General features: G+C 44.2%; 1 protein-coding gene across 4 annotated transcripts in view; it reads left to right on the top strand.

Annotated features, from left to right (window-relative positions):
* Nucleotides 1–22,076, top strand: part of DLGAP4 (DLG associated protein 4) — a 360,647-nt gene that overhangs the window by 82,169 nt on the left and 256,402 nt on the right. The gene's annotated exons all lie outside the window — the stretch shown is intronic.

The following is a 22,076-nucleotide window of genomic DNA, read 5'->3' as shown; positions in this document are numbered from 1 at the left end:
ATCAAGCAGTTGTGGTGAGTTACTGGTGGAGTGTAAGGGTTGTGTTTTGTATCAGAGGAGGAGGTACCATGTGCCTGCCCTCAACCAGAGCTGCACAATCAGGTACAAAGAGATGTTGGAGGACATTATCAACATTGTTACAATATGGGTAATGGTGATATTACCTATACCAGCCTTTCTCAACATTTTTACCATTGAGAAACCCCTGAAACATTCTTCAGGCTTTGAGAAATCCCAGAAGTGGTGTGATGATGTAGAATATGGTTGGGAAGCATAGTTGTGTACACGTCCACTCAAAGCCCTTCCCCTTCCCACGCCCTCTAGGTCCATCATTGGTGAATTGGGGGGGGGGGGCAGGTCACATCACCCAATAAATGTTTAACAAATTTTAAAAATATATAAAAAATTAACTCCCACCCCTTTCGGAAACTCTTCCAGTGCCATCAAGAAACCCCAGGGTTTCCCAAAACCCTGCTTGAGAAAGCCTGCCTTAGATCCTGACTCTGCTGAAATCCCAGTATGAAGAAGGCTCCAAATTCACTAATGTGAAAAACAGCCTACGATTCTGAAAGAGACCAGAGGTGGAAGCTATGTGATATGGCAGTGGTTCTTACTCCATGGTTCACAGAGAGCCAGGTTGGCCAATACCACCTACGTAAGGAGCCACAGGCCCTTTGTACTATACTGCTAAAGATATACATAAAGTAGATATCTAAGGAAATTAACTGTGTTCTGTTACCAGAATACCTCCATGAATGTCGACTTGTCTCTCCCTTTGAACCTTAGCCAGCCCTTGTATATCTGGAAGAAGGGAAAGGGCAGCAACTCAAGTGAGAGTGTGAGATAGCCAAAATGCCGCCACTACCACCCCTCTGTGGCCTGCTTGCTGTTTTCCAGATGGCTGCTGTGGTTGTGGCAGTAGTGATTTTTTTAAACTCTCTATTCTCTGTAGCCAGCTTTTCTCCTGCTGGTGGATGCTGGGAGGGTGGGGCACAGAAGCTGCAGAGAAGAGAAGGGCAAGGGGTTATTTGAGAAGGTGGGCCTTTTGCTTCCATCTCTGGCATGAGGCCTACAGCTCAGGGACACTCCCTGTTTACCCATCCTTCAATCCTTTCAATGCCTGCAGTTTCAAGATGGGAACCCACCTGCCAACTGCAAGCCTTGATCACTTCACTGGAATATGGGACAGGTGCTACATTGGGTTACAGTGCTCTGAAGAGCTGCTGAGGGTATTCCAGAGAGTCACAGGCAGAGAGTCGCAGTCACTGAGTGAATATTACTATTTCTATGTATGATGGGTGTTAGTTGATAGATGGTGTATGTAATTAAAAACTTGGGCTAACAAAAGCTCCAGTGCCTCTGACTTAAAGTAGCTTCAAAGTTATAAACATCATGGCTTGCCTCGTTTCCCTAAGATCAATACAGTAATTCCTGCAATGAAGAACAACGTCTCAGGAATCACCTATAAAATCTCCACAGCAAAATGTATTATATCAAGCCTGTGAGGTCCATGCAGGACTCTTGCACTTTTATGAATCAATAGGCTTTTCAGGTCAGATGCTGACAGACAAGCATAATTCACACATACTCTTTAAGGATTATTGAAGGAGTGGTGAGAAAGGGGGATTTAAAGGACTGAACCATATAACATTTACTGAGTTATGAGGGGAAATCTCCTTATCAGAATTCCACCTTGACTGCTCGTTATACTGATATTGCTCTTTGGAGAAACTATTTTAAAATGGTGGCGCTTGCAGAATATAGACTTTTCATCAGCTGGAACATCCAATAGCATTTCCCCTCCCCCCCAAAAAATTATCGTATTGAGGGGAAATAACCATAGCTGGCCTTCGTTGAAAGTATTACTTTGAATCAGTTTCAGTGCCATAGAGATGTTATTTTGTAGGAGCAAGATATTCCTTTTAAAAAGATAAATGTATTTTATTAATACACAGGATGGACTGGGTTTCCTTTCTTTCTTTCCTCTTCAAAAGAACTCTGCAGCGATGCATTCCATGTATCAGACTTGCACAATCAGAATAATAGTAAGAACAGGAGGCACAATCCTTTTAGCAAGCTTCATTGTGAAAGCCCTAACACTTCAGCATCTCCCATTCATTTCAGTGGTACTTCTGCAAGTTAATTCCTCAATTACTCCAACACCCATTTCAGTAAATGTGTTTTGTATCAGAGGAGCCTTCCACTCCTGTCTGAAGTCCATAGAGATTTCTCTTCTAACACCTCCAGAGAAAGATTCCATAACTTTCTCATGCATCTGATTCCACTTTCCAAACTTTCTTTGGAGAGTTTCCCCCACAGACCTTCCCCCTGAATATGCGGTGGTAGAAAGTCCCATCAAGTCACAGCTAACTTATGGCAAACCCAGAGGGTTTTCAAGGCAAAAGATGTTTAGAGGTGACTTGCTATTGCCTGCCTCTGCAGAGCAACCCTGGTCTTCTTTAATGGTTCCCCATCCAGGTATTAACTTTTAAGATCCAGTGAGATTGGTCTACCCTGGGTCATCCACGTAAGAGCTCCCTGAATTTACTGTTCTACAAATGGATTGCATTGTTTCTTAAACATTTCTCAAGGGTCCCAGGTACAACGCTTTTGTTCTGTTTCTTTTCATCTTTTAAGAGATTCAAAATATCTTCCCGTGCCTTCAACCTTTTATCATACCTCACACCTTCCAAGCCCTTTATCACTGCTGACGTTGCCCTCTACATGTTTTCCCAGTTTGTCCTGATTTTAAAATATGCGGCCCTCAAAAGTGCAGTCTCTCCAGGTAGTAAAAACAGTAGGTTTTCTTGGCTCTTTAATGATTAAGGGCTATATCCAAAGGTCCTTTTAAAGTAGGTAGCTCATTTCTGCCTGCAGGACAGCAAGGAATATGCTGGTTCCTCCTCTCACTGCAGACCACGAATGTCCCGAGCATTCTACTCCTGGGGGATGGGAAACACTCAGGGACAGCAGGGGGGTGAAAGGGTAGTTTATAGCCAGAGATGGAATTGTTGAAAATCCTCCTACCCATTTTCAGTGGAAACTGACCCTGGGATTCAACCTCTGTGTTCTAGTGTCACAAACAAATTGGACTTTGTAATGAGAACAAGCCTGGTTTATCATCATTCTCTTCCCCCCCCCCCCAATTCCACACACATTGGCCAACCTACTTTCAGTGTGCTTTTGCAACAGACAGAGAAAGAGAAAGAGAGAGCACAGAAGAAAAAAGCATTTCTTCCTTCTCAAATAGCAAACCTTATTAACCACACAAACACCTCTTCATGTAGGAAATACTTTATAATGTGGTGTGAATCCTGCTTCTTGATTTGCTTGGTTCATGCTACCATCTAGCTCTGCACAAAAGCACTCTCCTGGTCCATGATATGATGCTCCTGTCCCCTCCTCAGATTTTCTCTATGGCTTCCGCATAAGATCCTTCCTCATAGATCTGACATGGCTATCTAATTCTCATAATTAAAAAAAAAAATGAAGCCATCTTACAGCAGTCAGAATCAGCTTGCTTAGCCCCTCAAAGCTCCTTCTTCGTGAAGGGAAGGGAATGTTCTTATCTCATTCCTTCAACTGGGTTTCAATATTTGACAACACTACCAATTAGGATAGCTTTGCTAAAACAGAAGAGTGGAGTGAATCTGATCTTGCCTCCCAGTCATAGAACAGATCCAGTTTTTACATGGGTTGTTCAGAAGAATATTGAATGGTGTCATGGGTGAAACTAGGAAGGGGAGAGAATGCAAAATACATGGTGAGAACAACTAGTTCAGCAGTGGAATAGGCTGCCTAAGGAGGTGGTGAGCTCCCCCTCACTGGCAGTCTTCAAGCAAAGGTTGGATACACACTTTTCTTGGATGCTTTAGGATGCTTTGGGCTGACCCTGCGTTGAGCAGGGGGTTGGACTAGATGGCCTGTATGGCCCCTTCCAACTCTATGATTCTATGATTCTATGAACTAGGGGGAGTGAGGGGTTTGATCTCTACTAACTTGCTTTGGACTCCTTTGCTTCTTCTAGATGCCATTATGGTTGGGAACAAAATCTGTAGGTGTTGTTTTACACTTCCCCCTCTGTGTCTGATTCATAGAGGGAATGTGGGTATCTCATAGCTCATAGCTGTAGTCATCGTCTCAAAAACGCAAATGCTTTGTGCACTTTGCCTGGGAAGTTTACAGGGTGTTGAGCCCAGAGGCAAGCATTCAAGAACATTAATAATTCCTTTTCTGAACTACTGCTAGTTAAAAAGGCTAATGAAACCTGCCTTGTTTGAACCAAATAGGAAGGCATTGCTTATCTCCAGTATCTAGCATTTGAAAATATACTGTCTCTGAATGTGGAGGTTCCATTTCATTATCATGGCTAATAGCTGTTGAAGCCTTGTCCTGGATAGCCAGTTCAATCTTGTCAGATGTCAGAAGCTAAGCAGGGTGGGCCTTGATCAGTATTTAGATGGGAAACCATTCAGGAATGCCAAAGTCATTATGGGCAACCCCCTCTGAAGATCTTTTCCCTTGAAAATCCTTTGGGGTTGCCATAAGTCAGCTGCAAACTTGAAGACAAAAAGAAAAACCAAAACGATGTTGATAGGTCTGCCTTAGTGAATTTGCCCATTCCTTCAAGACATTTAAAATTATGGGTCACTGTATTAAATCAGTTAATTACAGGATGTATTAGAAATGGGCTTAGAAGATGTAACTCTATTTAAAGTTGCAACGTTACAAAAATCTTCACATGTGGGGCCAGTTTGCATGACTTTCTTGACCAGTGGCAGCTATGGCTTTTGAGTTAACATGTGCTTTATTGTAGCCAGAGGTTACATTGTTTGCCTGTTTTGCATGCAGCCAGGCTGTGAGGCCTTGGAAAGCAATTCTCAGAGCAGGATGCAGAACAACTGGTCCAAGTTGAGCTTGGCATGTGTTGTCAGCATGAATTAAACCACCTAAGTAAATGGGACTGACAGTTTGAACTGAATACATAATTAACTCATCCCTGTTGGTACAACACAGAAGAGGCTTACGAGGACAGGCTCTGATACATGTTACTGAGCTAACCAGTCTTTAAAACAGTGAATTCAAGGCTTTTGAGTTGAGCATGCCTTTTACAGAGGTGGCTGATCCTCTAATATGACTACCTCTGTTATGACATGTAATCTCATATACTCTTCGAATGCCGGACTGCCGCACTTTTGTAACTGGAATTGCCTCCTGGACAAGGTCCAGCTCAGGTTTGTTTCTGAGCCTACACTCAGCCAGGACTTTCACAATAAAATCAGAGTCCAGAAGCACCTTTAAGACCAACAAAGACTGATTCAAGGTGTGAGCTTTCGAGTGCAAGCACTCTTCCTCAGACTAAGAACTGACCATCATAACAGTAGGAATAACTGTTCCTACTGATGGTCAGTTTATTGTGCTACTTCAGACCAACATAGCTACTCATTTGAATCTATCCCAGGAGTTTCAGTGAGCTGTAGCTCTGTTACAAGTGTAGCTATATGATATCAACTGTAGACTTTCACCTGCGAAATCCACATTTATGTGTGTGTTGAGTATTCTCTGACACTGTTCCTGATGTCTGCTTCTCCTCTACCTATTAAATAAACCCAGATTTAGATGTGACGTGAAAACATCTGCCTAGCCCCGACTACTAACTAGGGTTGCAAATCTCCAATTAGGGCTTGGGGATCTCTCAGCATTACAATGCATCTCTTTGGAATTATGCCCTGTTATAGTCCCTCCCAGCTTCTAACCTTGCCCCGCATAGGTTTAAGCCTAGGAATGCTAGGCTCCTCCTGGCTACCAGTGAAGGATGGAGGAGAGGGTTACCAGGAGTAAAAGAAAATCTGCATTGCTGGTATCACACAAGAAGTGACATCATCAAGTAATCAACTTTCAGGAGACAACATGGTATTTGGGCAAAAACTCTATAGTAAAAACAGCTTATACCATAGAGTTTTTGCCCAGCAACCAGAGAGTCTCCTGGAGGTTGCTGGTGTGATGACATTATTTCCTGGGTGACACTGGCAACATGACCTAGACTTTCCTCTTTGGATTAGTAAATGTCTCTTCAGGGCCTGATATCGAGGGTCCTGTGCCTACACCAGGAAGTTGGCATCCCTGCTTCAGACTTCAATATGTAGGATTTTCCCAACCTAGAATTAGCAACCAAGTTTCTGAGAAATGGGAAAACTAATCCCACTCTGTCTGGAAGAGAGAAGGTTCACACCCCCTTTTTGTCCCAATGATTCTTCAAAGCAAGGAGAATAGTATTGTTGGGCATCAAGGTTATCAATATTTATAGCACTTTATTTTAATTGTTTAAGATCCTATAATAAGGTGACCAGATTGTCCCACTTTTGGAGGGACATCGGGGGGCACCTGGCAAATTGTAATGTTGAAATTTTTAAAAAATATATTACAATACTATTTTTGCATTCTATGAAACTTTTGTTGCTTCATATAGACCATATTTTAAATCAAGACTCCTCCCCCCCTTGTCAATGGTGTCCCGCTTTACCAATGTTAAAATCTGGTCACCTTATCCTATAAGTAAAACAAATGGATGTTGCCAAGTTGATACACAAAGAGGGTAAACTGAATATAGCAGAGTACAACTATTGTTGTTGTTGTTATGTGCGAAGTAGTGTCCGACCCATCGCGACCCCATGGACAATGATCCTCCAGGCCTTCCTGTCCTCTACCATTCCCCGGAGTCCATTTAAATTTGCACCTACTGCTTCAGTGACTCCATCCAGCCACCTCATTCTCTGGTACAACTATAAATATTGCAATTCCAAAGTAGCAAGTGTTTAACTTTGCAGCTAACATAAGGCCCTTTTGAAATAGCTCTGGGTGTAAAATACTTCTGTGTAAAAAGAAAGAAAAAGTAAAATGTAACAAGCAGTGCTGGCTTGTGACACCACACAGATGCTAACTTTTGGATTTTGGGGTTTTGTTCATTTTGTTCATTTTGCTGAAAAGCACCCCCCGCCCCCAAAATGATCAGAAATCTGTGATAGTTCATCCCTGCACCCCATGCAAAAGGAATCACAAGTGCCGTCTTGTTTTGTTCTCCCAGCGGAATTGTTCCTAATTTCCGAGTCCTGGGATGTGGATAGGTATTTCTCTAGCTCTTGATTGCTGTCATCAATGTAATCATTCCTTGATTGGTAATGGGAGCGCCCAGGGAGAAAGAGCCTTTATCCTTAAACAGATTCCCCTTGCTGGGGACTTCCGACTCCTGCAGTAATCACACATGTATATTTCCCTCTTAATTGCAATCACTTGATTTGTTTCTCTGTGTTTTCTCTGTCTCCATCTCACTTATACATTTTTATTATTATTATTTGGGTGACACATGCTTGGTTCTAAGCACTTAATTACCCTCTTGGGACACATTTCATTTATTCATTAACACAAAAAAAGGGGGAGAAGCTGTCGATTCACTTTATTTCTCTGCGCGTTCTCTTTTTCAAACCCTGGAACAAATTACATCGGCATGCGGATCAGCCAGCCTACACACCCTGAGCCGTAGCCTCTTTTGCTGCTTTTGACGGCTTGGATGTATCGGTGCCGCGCTGGGATAAGTCTGCTCAGCAGAAGGAAAAGGTTGTGGGGTGTAGTTAGGGCATGTTTATATTTTTGGCAGATGGAAGCTCCTTGAAAATTGGAAGGTAAATCATGTCAGTGGCTTGAGCCAAGCATGCCTGTCGCTGACTCGAGGATAGAAAGCCACTTGGATTCGGCAAGGCAGATGCCAAGTGCTCTGGCACGGGGCTTGCAACCGCCTGCTGTTTTCTGCAGATGGAGCTGGCCCAAATCCTATTCTGTCCTACCTCCATCCGGCCCAAGAGAGGGCAGCTATGCCACAAGACTGAATGACAGCAGGTAGCCCACAAAAGGTGGGGCGATCGGTCCACATGCTGCTTCGTCACCTTCTGTTCTGTTGTACTGTATGACTCAACGGACAACTGAAAGTGGGAGAAAGCAGAGAAATAGGCAGGAGGAGTGGGAATCAGGCAAATAGAGGCCTGTACAGGAATCTCTCTGGATTCATCGTACCCCACTTTTACCAATTATTTACACTTCTATAACACATGACCTAGAGCCTCTTGTGAAGCAGAGTGGTAAGGCAGCAGACATGCAGTTTGAAGCTGTCTGCCCATGAGGCTGGGAGTTCAGTCCCAGCAGCAGCCTCATGGTTGACTCAGCCTTCCATCCTTCCGAGGTCGGTAAAATGTGTACCCAGCTTGCTGGGGGGTAAATGGTAATGACTGGGGAAGGCAAACCACCCCGTATTGAGTCTGCCATGAAAACGCTAGAGGGCGTCACCCCAAGGGTCAGACATGACCCGGTGCTTGCACAGGGGATACCTTTACCTTTAACACATGACCACATGAAGCTGCTTTATACTGACTCACCAGTCCATCTAGGCCAGCATTGTCTACTCAGACAGGCAGCTGCTCTCCAGGATCTCCAGCTGTGGCCTTTCACTTTGCCTACAGCCTGTTGAGATGCTGGGGTTTGAACCCAGGACCTTATGCATGTCAAGCAGATGCTCTGCCACTGAGACATGGCTCTTCCTCTATGGAACAAATTAATAATGTTTAAACAGAGGCTAGATAGCCATCTGATGAAAAGGCTGATTCTGTGAAGGCTCAAGAGGGTGGCAGGTTACAGTGGATTAGCGATAGGGTTGTGAGTATCCTGTATAGTGCAGGGGGTTGGACTAGATGACCCATGAGGTCCCTTCCAACTCTATTATTCTATGATTCTATTATTCTGTGATTCTAGGTTGCAGAATTGTAGATATTTACTGGAGGGAAGAGCAGCTGCCTGTTTGAAGAACTCCCTACATAGCTACAAAAACTCTCTGTGCATAAAAGCTCTTTGGGAATGTATTTGCTTTGTCAGCCATATATCCAAATAAAATATCCAAATGTAATTATTTTATGTTTGTGTACAGACAGATAGATAGATTTCTGACAATCCCTTGCATATGTAGTGAACAAGGCTTCATATATGTGAATTCCATTTATTTACTTTGTATCCTGATATGGTATAGCACAGGAAGAGATTCACCATCCAGTTGTTTTAGTTGCCCCAAAGTGGATACTGCAGTTGAACTAGATTTTTATAGCCAAAATTATCCCTGAAAGTTTATTTAGTTTTACATTTCTGTCTCACCACTCACCTCATCTGGGTCCTCTGAGACTGTTAACAGCCATAAAATATGCGACTTTGCTTCCTCAGTATCTGGCTGATATCTTACCTACGTCACAGTGTTTTCATTAGTGCTAGAAGTTACAGCTAATAGTCCTCGGGGAGCTAGTATTAAAGTGTTCCAGAATACAGAGTTGCCACTTCAGTCTTCTTGAGGAAAATTAGATTGTAAAGGGTGTCCACTTCAAAAGCAGTGTCCTCCATATTCCCTTAGTAATCACAAGTGAATTGTGATTTTCTGTCTCATTTTTTTCACTATGGAAAGCAACCTGGATGCCAACCAGAGGGAAGCAGGAGCAATTGAAATCTTACTGGAACAGTTTTTTAGATGTCAACAAGGAAGACAGAGGAGACTAATGGTTCAGTCTTAAACCTGTACACTGGTGCATCGCTACTGTTGCCGCAGCACCAGAGCTGGACCAGAGAAGTTTTCAATAATTTATTTACTTGGTTTATGTACCACCCGTCCAGCAAGCTGTGTACAGCAATCGCAATCAATACAATAAATTAATTAGCATTAATTAAATTAAGATTTGATTAATAGCATGTATAAAAATCACTTAAAACTGTATTTACATTAACATTTTTTTGCTGTCTATAGATCTTCTTCCTGTTTGGGGTGTTTTCATTGGGGGGGGGGCATAGACTCACTGGCCACAGCAAAAAGCTTGGAAGAGCTTTTGGTGGAAGAGCTCTGTCTTGCAGGCCCTGAGGAACGGAACCAGCTCTGTCAGGGTCTGGATCTCTTCCAGGAGTTCATTCTACCAGGCGGGGGCTTGGACTGAAAATCTCCTGCCACTGCTTGAGGCCAGACATACTTCTTTGGGGCAGGGCCACCAGCCAGGTGGTATTTGCAGAATGAAGCACTCTTCAGGGGACGTAGTCAGAGAGGCAGTCCCTCAGGTATGCCAGGCCCAGTCCACCAATGGCCTTAAAGGGTAAGGATGTTCTACTGATGGATGTTCAGAAGTTCTTCTGAAAGCACAAACCCTGTAAGCATCCATGCGAGAGACTGGAGTGAGGGCATCAAATGGGAAGCTGAGAATAAGACAGCGCTCATCTTCTTACTGGCAAGTAAGCAAATGGTTATCTCCCGGTGGAAATTCATTTCCGCTCTCTGACCTCTTGGTGCATTTTATGGTTTTCTTCTCTGGGGATATAAATGGCCGTCAGCTGCCTGAGCCCTTCAAAGCACCTTGCCTCTCCAAATCACAACAGTCCTTACTAAGGCTGCTAGGAATCAATCTGAAATTGCCAGGACTGCAACCGGGAGCCTGTGAATCTGTTGGTTACTGCCTCGTGTGATGAGCCATTCACAGCAAGCCTAGCATCTTAGCTTTTCTGAAACTTTCCCAAAGCTCGCAAACATCTTCCCTTGATCTGTGACAGAAATCAAAGCAAATGCTTGCAGCGGCTTTTAAACCTGATTATTCAGCAAGGAGAAATGGAAGGGATTGGAAGCCCGAGGCGAGCATTTAGATGAATTTGGGAGAGAATTATCTTCTGCACCCCTTCAAGGCATTTACATTTATCAGAGAGCCCATTGTTTCTCATACCGCTTTCTTTCTGTGACACCGCGAGTCAAAAAGGTAAGCCTCGTGCTAACGTTCCCTTTTCCATCATTAGCTTCCAGGCCTTTTCAGCCTGCTTCTTTGTTCCTGCAAGGGGAGGACATGGCAGCCCTTATGCTCTGAGTAGCAAAACCCCATCAGCCACTCCATGAAGTCTTACATGGACAGCGCAGTCTGAAGCAGAGACTGCTTAGTAGCCAAAGTCTGCTGATGAAATGCCTCACTGATTTGTTCTCCTGAAAGTGTTCCAGACAGAATCCTATTGGCCACGCAGATGCAATATCCTACATTATTGTTCACTCTGGTTTTGTTTCCCTGCAAGGGAAAACTCCTTGCTTTATGGGCAGACCCACAATTTCAAACCCACAATCCAGGCTTACATTTCCTCAGGTTCTGCTGTGAAAGCCAAGCTACACTTTCCTGGGAGATTCAGGGTTGCACCTGGGGATAATCATAAAGGTAAAGGTAAAGGTATCCCCTGTGCAAGCACCGAGTCATGTCTGACCCTTGGGGTGACGCCCTCTAGCGTTTTCATGGCAGACTCAATATGGGGTGGTTTGCCAGTGCCTTCCCCAGTCATTACCATTTACGCCCCAGCAAGCTGGGTACTCATTTTACCGACCTCGGAAGGATGGAAGGCTGAGTCAACCTTGAGCCGGCTGCTGGGATTGAACTCCCAGCCTCATGGGCAAAGCTTTCAGACGGCTGCCTTACCACTCTGCGCCACAAGAGGCTCTGGGGATAATCATATAATCTGATAAATTTTAACAATTTTTAAAATATATATTGTTGTTGTTGTTATGTGCGAAGTCGTGTCCGACCCATCGTGACCCCATGGACAATGATCCTCCAGGCCTTCCTGTCCTCTACCATTCCCCGGAGTCCATTTAAGTTTGCAAAATATATATATACTAGTAATCAAGCCCGCTGCAGGGGAATGCAGCGGGCGCTAGGTCCTTACATTAGTCGTCGGCGGGCTGGTCTGCGGCTCCTTCGGCGGCGGCGGTGAGCTTCTGGCGGGCTGGTCTGCGCCTCCTTCGTCGTCGTCGGCGAGCTTCTTTCGGCGGGGGCGGGCTGACGCGGTGAGAGGCGCGAAGCGCCTCTCACTGCATCAGGCCGGCAGGCAGGGAACCCCCGGCAGCCGCGCTTCGCGCGACTGCCGGGGGCTCCCTCGGGCGGCGGCCTGACGCGGCGAGAGGCGCGAAGCGGCTCTCGCCGCGTCAGGCCGGGAGGAACTGCGAGCCTCAGTGGAGTATAACGCCAGAGTCCACTATCCGAAGCAGCCATTTTCTCTGTCATCTGGAGATGAATTGTAATTCCAGGGGATCTCCAGGACCAACCTGGATGTTGGGAAGCCTATGAAAACACACATTAGATCAGGAATACGACTGCCCTGCTGAAATCAAACATATCACCCCTATAGCTACTTTTGAGTAAAATGAAAGTAGGTGATCCAGTCATATATTACACGTGGAACTTATTAAAAACAAGCAGGTAGCCCTGACTTGTTTTCCCCAATGTGAACAAGGATTGGTTCTTCTAGTTTGGCAGGAGGAGTATGCTGTCATTCCTTGGGGCAGAAGGGGGCTGGGAAGCCCTGCCTTAGTTGAAAACATGAAGACAAAGCTCCGTGGTGTGGGTGAAAAGTTTGTAATTCTGATTTTGGCACCTGAAAGCTGGCTGTCAAACCTGGCTTCTATTGACAAGCTGATGTGTTAAAAGCTTTTTCTTCTTTGCTGTACTGACGGAAGAAACATACATAGCCTAATTCAATGAATTGAAATTGGATAACTTAATAGAAGTTATTTGGCAACTCTTTGGAGACTCCGAAATGCAAATAACCAGAGCTATACTTCTTCCGCTAGTAATTGTCAGCCTCCTGTTCACAGTCCAGGGCAGCCAGGGCACAGAGCTTGATGTTCATTAAGGGCTACCTCACTAGGTCATTCCCTCCATGATAATAGAGCTCTGCAAACACCAAGCAAAATCAGTCAGCCTCAGTGTTGCTGGTTTCAGGGCTCAAGATCTCCATCAACTATCTCCTGTCTCTCATCTTGTTTGACCCTTGGACATGCAATTAAATCCTGGAACTTGGGAACAAAATTCTCTCTTGATTTGGGAACAGGTCCAAAAGATAGAATCAGCAAGTGGAGGTCATGTTTTACATTGGGACAGAGGTGAAGCCCAGTGATTTTGGGAGCTCTGAAAGCACAGCACAGTAGATTTGGATCCCAGTGCTTTGGAGTGAGAGCCGTCAATTGCCAGGTAGAACATGGAGTTGCAATTACAACACTCTACCTCACTCCAACCAGTAGAACAGCAGGAAGGTTGGCCCCTGGCTGGACGAGGGGATGAGACGATTTAGTGGATTTTTCGCCTGCCGCCTCAAAAGTAGTTGTAGTATTTATTAAGGGAAGTTATGGTGTTTTATTGTGTTTTTATTCTTTTAGAAGAAGAGTTGGTTCTTATATGCTGCTTTTCTCTACCCGAAGGAGGCTCAGAACGGTTTACAGTCACCTTCCTTTTCCTCTCCCCAAAACAGACACCCTGTGAGGTAGGTGAAGCTGAGAGACCTGATATTCCTGCTCAGTCAGAACAGCTTTATCAAGGCTGTGGCGAGCCCAAGGTCACCCAGCTGGCTGCATGTGGAGGAGTACAGAATCGAACCGGCTCGCCAAATTAGAAGTCCACACTCCTAACCACTACACCAAACTGTAAACCACCATGAGCCCACTCGGGAACAGTGGTATATAAATAAATAATTAATAAGTCTTGCTGTTTCCATCTTGTGGCAAGTGGAAATCTGGTGTCAGTAGACATGTAGAAAAAAAACTCTTTAGCAGAAATAGGCAGGTTCTGAGGGAAGAGACCTAACAGTAAACATGTCTGTTCCAATGGGAACTTAATGCCAAGTAGTCTCTCAAGTTTATCATGTATTTTTATCCATGCCTTCTTGAGACATTAAAAGGAAATATGATAGCTGAGAATTTAATGACAAAAAAACCCACCACCCACAAACAACCCTTCTACAGGAACTGAATGTATATGGAAGCTGGCATGCTTTGGGGCATTATCCAATCAATATCCACAACAATTAACCCCAAACATCCTTTCATTGATTACAGAAGTGCTGGTAGTGCTTCTGAGACAACATTTTCAGCTTTTTCCAAGCACTACATGAGGCACCATGAGAACTTACAAATCACCATGAGAAAACGCCATAGTGAAATGAGCAATATATGAACAGGGACAATAAATAATCGACAATACTTGTTTTCAAATTTCTCCTGAGCTGTCGAGTGGGCATAGCTGAAAGGAATATCTGCAATGCAGACGTAAACGTTTTCACATTCTCTTTCCTTAGAGGAGAACCCTGGGAACTGTAGTTCTGTTAGGAAATTGAACAGCTAAATGGAGAATTTTCAGCCCTCTCACCAAAGGAATTAAGTATATTGATTGGAAGAGGAACACCACATAGATGTATTCTCATGCAATTGCCCTAATTTGTCTGTCACTCTCATACTCCAGTTTTGCTTGGATCCCTTTTGGAACTATCTTCCTGGAGAATTCTAAAAAAAACCAAACAGAAAAAAAAGGTAGAAAAAGAAGATCTGACCCAGGAAACCGCTTCTGTGGGTTCATAACGGTGTTTCTGTCTCTCAGTGTCGATTGATTGCGAAAGACCCATGACATGCATTAATTGAACAGATAAGGGAGGCTGTCAAGCATGAAGTAATAGAAATCTGTGTCCACCTGATCGCATTTGCTGCAGATCCTTCCTTTGTGACACGCTGCATTTGGGAACTGATGCTCTCAAAGCTTGAGAATTGCATAAGCTGTTCGCCTATATTAGGCTGGATCTGAAGGTAAATAAAAGTGAGCCTTGTCTGGAAGGAAGTGGGACTTGAAAGAAAGGAGGCACATATGCCGTGTCTTTCCAGACAAGTCAAAGCGATGCCTGGGGATATGGGGGGGAAGAGCTGGCCATTTAGAAGGTGACAGTTTGTAAGGAGACTATGCTGATTTAAATACCAAAGTAATATTAAAATATACTACTGGGGCAGGGGGATTAACAAAAAAATGATATTGCCTTCCTTTTCACTTCAAGGCAGGGATTTTTATTGGAGTTTATATGACTTGATTTTCAAATGACATAAAAACCCAGTGTCATTTATTTCTTTATTTTAAAGGGCTTAGTCCTTGTACCAGGGTTTTATATTTGGTAAAGATGAGCAGTCGACTGCTTCTATCATATGACCGCAATAACTCAGTGTACCAAGTGGGACTAGAACTCTTGAACATGATGCAAATGGGTGCTTAGTGTGGCAATCCCTATTGTTTATAAAAATACCAGCACATTCCTTTTGCACCCAGCCTATTAGCACCCAATGGACAGCTTTTTCACGAAGGATTTAGTCCTTGCTGGCTAGAGCAATTTCATATATAAAGGTTTTATACAACATAGATGTTTATATTTGATACCTTGGAGAGGCAGCATCACATTTGCTCTAAACAAAGCATCTCAGTCACATTAAACAACGTATCTCAGTCATAGCAGTGGTGGAGTTCCCGTTCATTAAACCAAGTCAGGTTAGTGACCGGCAAAATATGCTTGAGGGGTTCCCTGTTGCCCATTCCTAATGTGTAATATAGCAGCAGTGACTTTAATACTAACCATGGTCCCCATGCCAGGAAGGTTGGCCCTGATGATGGAGCAGGGGTTGAAATTTTCATTTTATTTTATTTTATTATTAAGCGCTGTAATTCACTTTTTACTTTTATTGTGTTACGAAAATGCTGTAACTTCTTAAGGTGTCAATTGAATGGTTAAACATTGTGACAATGCAAAGTTCTGTAATGTTTTGTCTTTGTACTTTGGCTCTGTAACTTAGCTTCTGGCCTTGTGAGGAGGATGTACTTAGCCATCTCTTGAAATACTGGCCAATAGTGCCAATGTTTATGAACCGAGCTGGCCTACTCCCAAGGCTAGTGGAAGCTACTAGAATTGTTGATATTAAACCATTGGGGTTGGGCAGAGGGGAACGGAACATTGCCTTATTGGGTCTTTCCGGTGACTTTGCAAATTGGCAATGGGTGGTCCAGGTGGGATGTGCGAAGGGTGGAGATTTTAGGTTATTGGTTTGACCCGTAAGGGCATCACCTTTACCCACCTCCAATGGGAAGTTATTTAATCTCATGTATCTCTATTGTTCGCCACACAGGCTCTTTGGGACAACCGCCCTGTGTCATTTTGTTCTGCTGCAGTTGAATAAAATTATTAAAAGGTTTTCCAATCTAGTGGTCACTCTGTTTGGGTACTGCACGATCCCAAAACACCCAGACCAAGCCCTGGGCTATCAGTGAGTGCTGGCCTTGTCTGTTTGGAGATTTAGGCAGTATGACTATTGGAGACTCAGTGTCTCTTCCATAGCCTCCTAAGCATGGATTTTTCCAGCTCCATTTGTGTGGAAAGTTCCCCAAACCAATCTCTATCCAAAGGGAAAGAGAGAGAACTAGATTGTCCCATGTTTCTCCTGTACCCTTGAACTGCAAATTTTCATTACCATAACTTTCAATATAGAATGTGTCCATACCAGTGATGGTTGGCTTGACAATCATACTGTCAGTGTATTCCTCCAGTCATTACCCTGCTATATTGCTCTACATTATTATTATTATTATCATCAGTTTCCTCATATTTATACAGGAGAAAAGGCTTGGTCAAATTATGTGACATTGAGATAGATGCCATTCTCCATAAGAGAAGCAAGATAAACCTTTGAAACTGGAGTCCACATGTGTTCTTTGGTAGAAGCCTAGAAAATCTGTATAAACCTCCTGTAAGGTTCTGCTTAACTCTGTGCTGAATTCTTACACTGACATGTGATCAGAGTTTCAGATACTTGTTCTGTTTGCTGTATTCTCGCCATACCTATAAACTAAATGTTGCTGTGCTGTTTAAGAATCATTTCACATGTTATGCAGAGGTTAGGCTCGGTCTGTTTCATCTGTTCATAGTGTGAAGTCTTTGGAATTACCATGAAACCCATGGCATTCCTATCAGCTGACTAGTTTTGCCCTGGGTTGTCATAAACCAATCATAACATATGGACATCTGTAGCTCATATTGAATTAATTTATTTCTCAGATGGGATTAATATAATCGATTCCCAGTGACTACTGCTATTTTAAGCAGCAGCTGGACGATACTTACCATGGATGCTTTAGGTCGATCCTGCACTGAGAAGCAGGTTGGACTACATGGACTCAATGGCCCCTTCCAACTCTATGGTTCTATGATTTTATGCAGAAGGTAGCTACGTTGGTCTGCATTAGTAGAGCCATATTCAAGTCTAGTAACAGCACCCTAGAGACCAAGGAATGAGTGAAAAGGGGCCATGCAGGCCATCTAGTCCAACCCCCTGTTCAATGCAGGATCAGCCTAAAGCATCTAGGAAGGCGATTTCCAGGGTATGAACTTTCAAGAGTCAACGCTCCCATTGTAGGATATTTCATGAACAGAGCTTTGACTTTCGAGAGCTCCCACGCTAAAAATCAAGTTGCTCTCTAAGGTACTATTAGACTCAAATTTTTATGCAGAAAGAGATCTAAATGAGCTCAGATAATTGGTAGCACTGAAATCCAAGGAGGCTGGATAGGGTATGGACCTGGCCTCTCAATGTTCTGTTTACTCGGGATTGTCCTTTTAAAAGGATGAAGACTCAGGCCTAATTCCTTTCTCGCTGAAATGTAAATCAGGCATAACTCTCTTGTCAGCACTGGAGTCACAGTTATTATTAATATTATACAGCAGTGCCGAGGAGCACCAACTGAGATCAAAGCTGTATCATTTCTCAATTAGACTTTCCACCAGGGATAACTTGTCACATCTCCTGCCACTGCTCCTGTCTATGAAATCCTGTTAAGCTCTTGGTCTCAATGATAGTTTGAGGCCACAATTTCTAGAGGTTAATTATGTACCATGGCCAAAGAAAGCACAGTGCTAAGGAAATGTTGCCTTAACCATAGCAAAGCTTCACTTATGGAGTTCTGCACAGGTTTGCATGAGCCCTTTTATACATGATAAGCAAATATAGGGGCAGCTAAAGTTTTCCTTAATTCTCACCTGAAAGATCATGGTGTGTCCTGGTCAATGGTGATATTTTTGGTGCCTGCCAGGGATATTCTGCACCCATGTTTTAAGGGGCTTAAACCTTCCCTCTGTTGCTGAAAAGACAATCTATGTTTTATCTGACCAGGCTGATAAAGTATCATATAAAACCGCTCTTTTTGCTTTGGCTGCCAGAAAAATAAGGGCCAATACTGTTAAGGCAAGCTCTTAATACTCTTGCACTTTGTACTCATGTATGCTGCTTCAATTCGTTGGACTTAAATTTTATATTTTTATACAGTTCTTTTCTATTTTACTGTTTATAAATTTGTATTTTATATTTTGTAAAGGCCTATGGCTATATACAAATAAATGTATCACTGCACCCATGTCTATCTACGCTTTTCATGTTTTAGAATGACGCACAAGCTGCACCCATTGGAAGCTTCTACTTGAGGCTTTGAGATGTGCCACCCACACTGGTCCTGCTAACTGCTTTTGAGCTGCGGCAGTCAGTATGGGAGCTGGCACAGGCTTCGTATGGGTTGCCAGCACTAGGCAAGTCAGTGTGGCTGATAGTCATAGAACTCTCCATCTGGAAACAGGCTCTTAATGGGGCGGCTCGTCATGCAGATCATACAGTGCATCAACACCCACTGTTTTTGAAAAGGGCAAAAAAAAAATCCCACCCCTCTTAAAATCTGTGTGCATACCCACAACCCACTGATTCTTAAGAGACCTTTTAAAACCTTATTTTGATGCCCTGCTTGGAGCCACAGACACCAGTCAGGAGCGCACACACACACACATAGACAAATTAACAGTATCCCCCCTGAATGGAGAAGCAAACATGGGCCCTGTGCTGTGAAAAAGGTGCTGTTAAAAGATTAAGGCGGGGCTGGTTATAGGGATTATAGGTAGGGGCTGCGGCTCAGTGGTAGAGCATCTGCTTGGTATGCAGAAGGTCCTAGGTTCAATCCTCTGCTTCTCTAGTTAAATGCGCCAGACAGTAGATAATGTAAAGCAGGGGTAGTCAACCTGTGGTCCTCCAGATGTTCATGGACTACAATTCCCATGAGCCCCTGCCAGCAAATGTTCATGGGAATTGTAGTCCATGAACATCTGGAGGACCACAGGTTGACTACCCCTGATGTATAGGATCCCTTCCTGAGGCCCCAGAGAGCTGCTGAGTAGACAATACTTTAATGGATTGATGGCCTGATTCCGTATAAGGCAGTTCTGTGTGTGTGTGTGTGTCTCTGTGTTATATTGAGTCACTGCTGACTGGACAGCTGATGTCCTTTAGTACTACCTTCTTTGCCCTTTGAGTCCAATGTTTTAATGCATGAGACAGGGGGAGGAGGGAAAAGGATTGTGCCGCATTGGTTGGGTGGGGCTTAAAATTGTGGGTTCCCCCCCATTCATTCTTTCGTTGGATAGGAGGGGAATGAGTGTTTTGCCACTCAGTGTTATTGATTTGGAATAATCTCCAGTGGATATTCAATTACCTGAAAGATAATTGATAGCAGTGTTTCCATTTTCATAATTACCTTCATTCAATCTATATTCAAACAGTGTTTGTTTTATGTGTGACTGCAGGAAAACTATATGTGTCATCATATTACAGGCTGTGTACTTTGGTATCATTTTCTCCTTCTCTAAAATTGATAAATGTTTTCAAGAAAAAGCTCCTGCATACTTAATTCCCAGAGCATGCAGTCCATGTAAATATAAATGTGAATTAACTGGCAGTCTGTAGCTAGGTTTAGTGTCTTAAGATGTCTTCTCTCTGTATGGTTTTTTAGTTCTTGCTTTGTGCTTATGCCATAGTTGCATGGTCAGCAATATACTGATATCACGTGTGGATGGTACTGCTTTGGTGGCAAGGGACTTGCAAGCAAAGATAGGACTTATCTCAGTTACATTGAAGACTACACATATCATGCCAGGTTCTACCTATTGACCCACCATGGTCTATTGGTAGTGGGTGACGTGGCAGAGTGTATGGGTTTATGGCATCCCTACTCTTTGGAATAATACTGGGCCGGAACGCAATGTTAGGCATGAACCGAATATGGAAGAGTAAGGATATCAGCCTTAATACAAAGTGCCGGCTAGTCAACACCGTTGTCTTCCCCATAACAACCTATGGATGTGAAAGCTGGACCCTGAAGAAGGAAGACAGGAGGAGAATAGACGCTTTTGAATTATGGTGTTGGAGACGAATGCTGCGAATACCATGGACAGCCAAAGTTACCTACAAGATAGCTTTAGAGAGGAGCAAACCAACTATGTCATTAGAAGGGAAGATATTACAGCTAAAGCTCACTTAATTTGGACACATCATGCGATCAAACTTGCTAGAAAAATCATTAATGCTTGGCATGATCAGCGGCAAAAGGAAAAGTAGTCGCCAAAGGATCCGCTGGCTTGACACAATCAAAGCCAATACAGGGATGACCATGAACCAACAAAAAGAAGCAGTCTTTTTGACAGGGGCGCATGGTGCTTTCCTATAGAATCGCCCAGAGTCAGACACAACTGAATGGATCAATGCATCATCTTCATCATCACTCTTGGGAGATATATAGCGGCCGTGACTAAACGCGGCCGCCGTTGACGCGGCGGTGGCGCCCGGGAGCGGCGTGGACCTCGGCCGCTTCATCGGGGCCGCGCCGCGGCGCGCCGAGGCGAGGGGGGGGGCCGCCGGCCTTAAAAGGCCGCGCGCACGTGGCCCGCCCTCTTTCCTCCTCGACCGCGCTCCCGAACAGCTACCCACCCATCCCCCCCTGTTGTTGTTCATTGTTTTCGTCGCAGTCGTCGGGTCATGCAAGGTAGGGAGCCCGTTGGCGGGGAGCCCGTCTGCGTACGGGACTCCCTGGAGTAGGGGGTCTCGTTAAGGAGACCGGCCACAACCGGGCGCGGCCTACCCGGCTGGGAGGCCAGGGGCCCGGGGCCAAGCGAGGTGAGGGGGCCCCATGGAGGCGGACGCCCGTGGGGTCCTCTATGGTCACTTCCCAGGGATCCCGCGGCGGAAGGCATCCCATCCTCCCGGCTGGGAGTGAGGTGAGGAGCCGGAACGCCGTGGGCATGGGGTCGTCAGCCGGCCGGCTGACAAGGCTTCGGCTCCTCTACCCTGCATGCGGGCCAACCCTCCGGTGGGAGGGGTCCGGGTCAATAAACGGCTGCGGCCAATTTGTTGCCAAGTTCGGGTCCGCGTCGTTACTGGGTTAGTCGCCACCTGCTAGTCAACAGCTGCTACTTAATCCCAGTACTAATGCATCCCTTGACACGCTTTTTCAGTATTGCTAGAGCCCTACAATAAACAGCTGCCCACATTGCTTACTTGTGTGTAGTATATTAGTGGGCCAGAAGTTGAACTGAACTTCCAAATTTCTTTTTGTAGCTTGTTCATCAGCTGCATCTGGTTCCTCTAGCCCAGTAACAGCCAGGATAATTGCTGGTGATAAATCCCTTTCATTAAGGCTGTAAAAGGAATTTGATGTATGGTTCCTACATAAATGAGGACATGAAAGGAATGTAGGATGGCTGAGCATCATACTGCTACATGAACTGTATATGAATTCAAGGCATGGTTGGGCATATATATCATATATTTCTGATAATGGATACCTGGGCCATTAGCTTGAGGAAGTGAAAGACAAACAGCCTGGCATGTTTTAGCCAAATTTGCCAATGACCATTTGACTTGGACTAATGGTTTGGTATGTTAAACTTGATAAATGGCCATATAGAGCTGGGTTATATCCTACACAATTATCTAATGTAATAGTACATCTTTCCTTTTTGAATTTCAGATCCCATGAAAAGTATAGCTGAACTTACTGAGCTGCATTTAAAGGGCTTGATGGATTGCCACCCACCCACACACACACATACACCAAAAATGAGATAGAATCATAGAATAATAGAGTTGGAAGGGACCTCATGGGTCATCTTGTCCAACCCTCTGTACTATGCAGGACACTCACATCCCAATCGCTCATCTACTGTAACCTGCCACCCCTTTGCGTTCACAGAATCAGCATCTCCATCAGATAGCTATCTAGCCTCTGTTTAAAAATTTCCAAAGATGGAGAACCCACCACCTCCCGAGGAAGCCTGTTTCACTGACAAACCGCTTGAACTGTCAGGAACTTCTTCCG

The sequence above is a fragment of the Paroedura picta genome, chromosome 4 (assembly GCF_049243985.1).
Source record: "Paroedura picta isolate Pp20150507F chromosome 4, Ppicta_v3.0, whole genome shotgun sequence".
NCBI classification, from domain to species: Eukaryota; Metazoa; Chordata; class Lepidosauria; order Squamata; family Gekkonidae; genus Paroedura; species Paroedura picta.
Note: the sequence above shows the minus strand (reverse complement) of the source record. Positions and strands in the feature narration are given on the sequence as shown.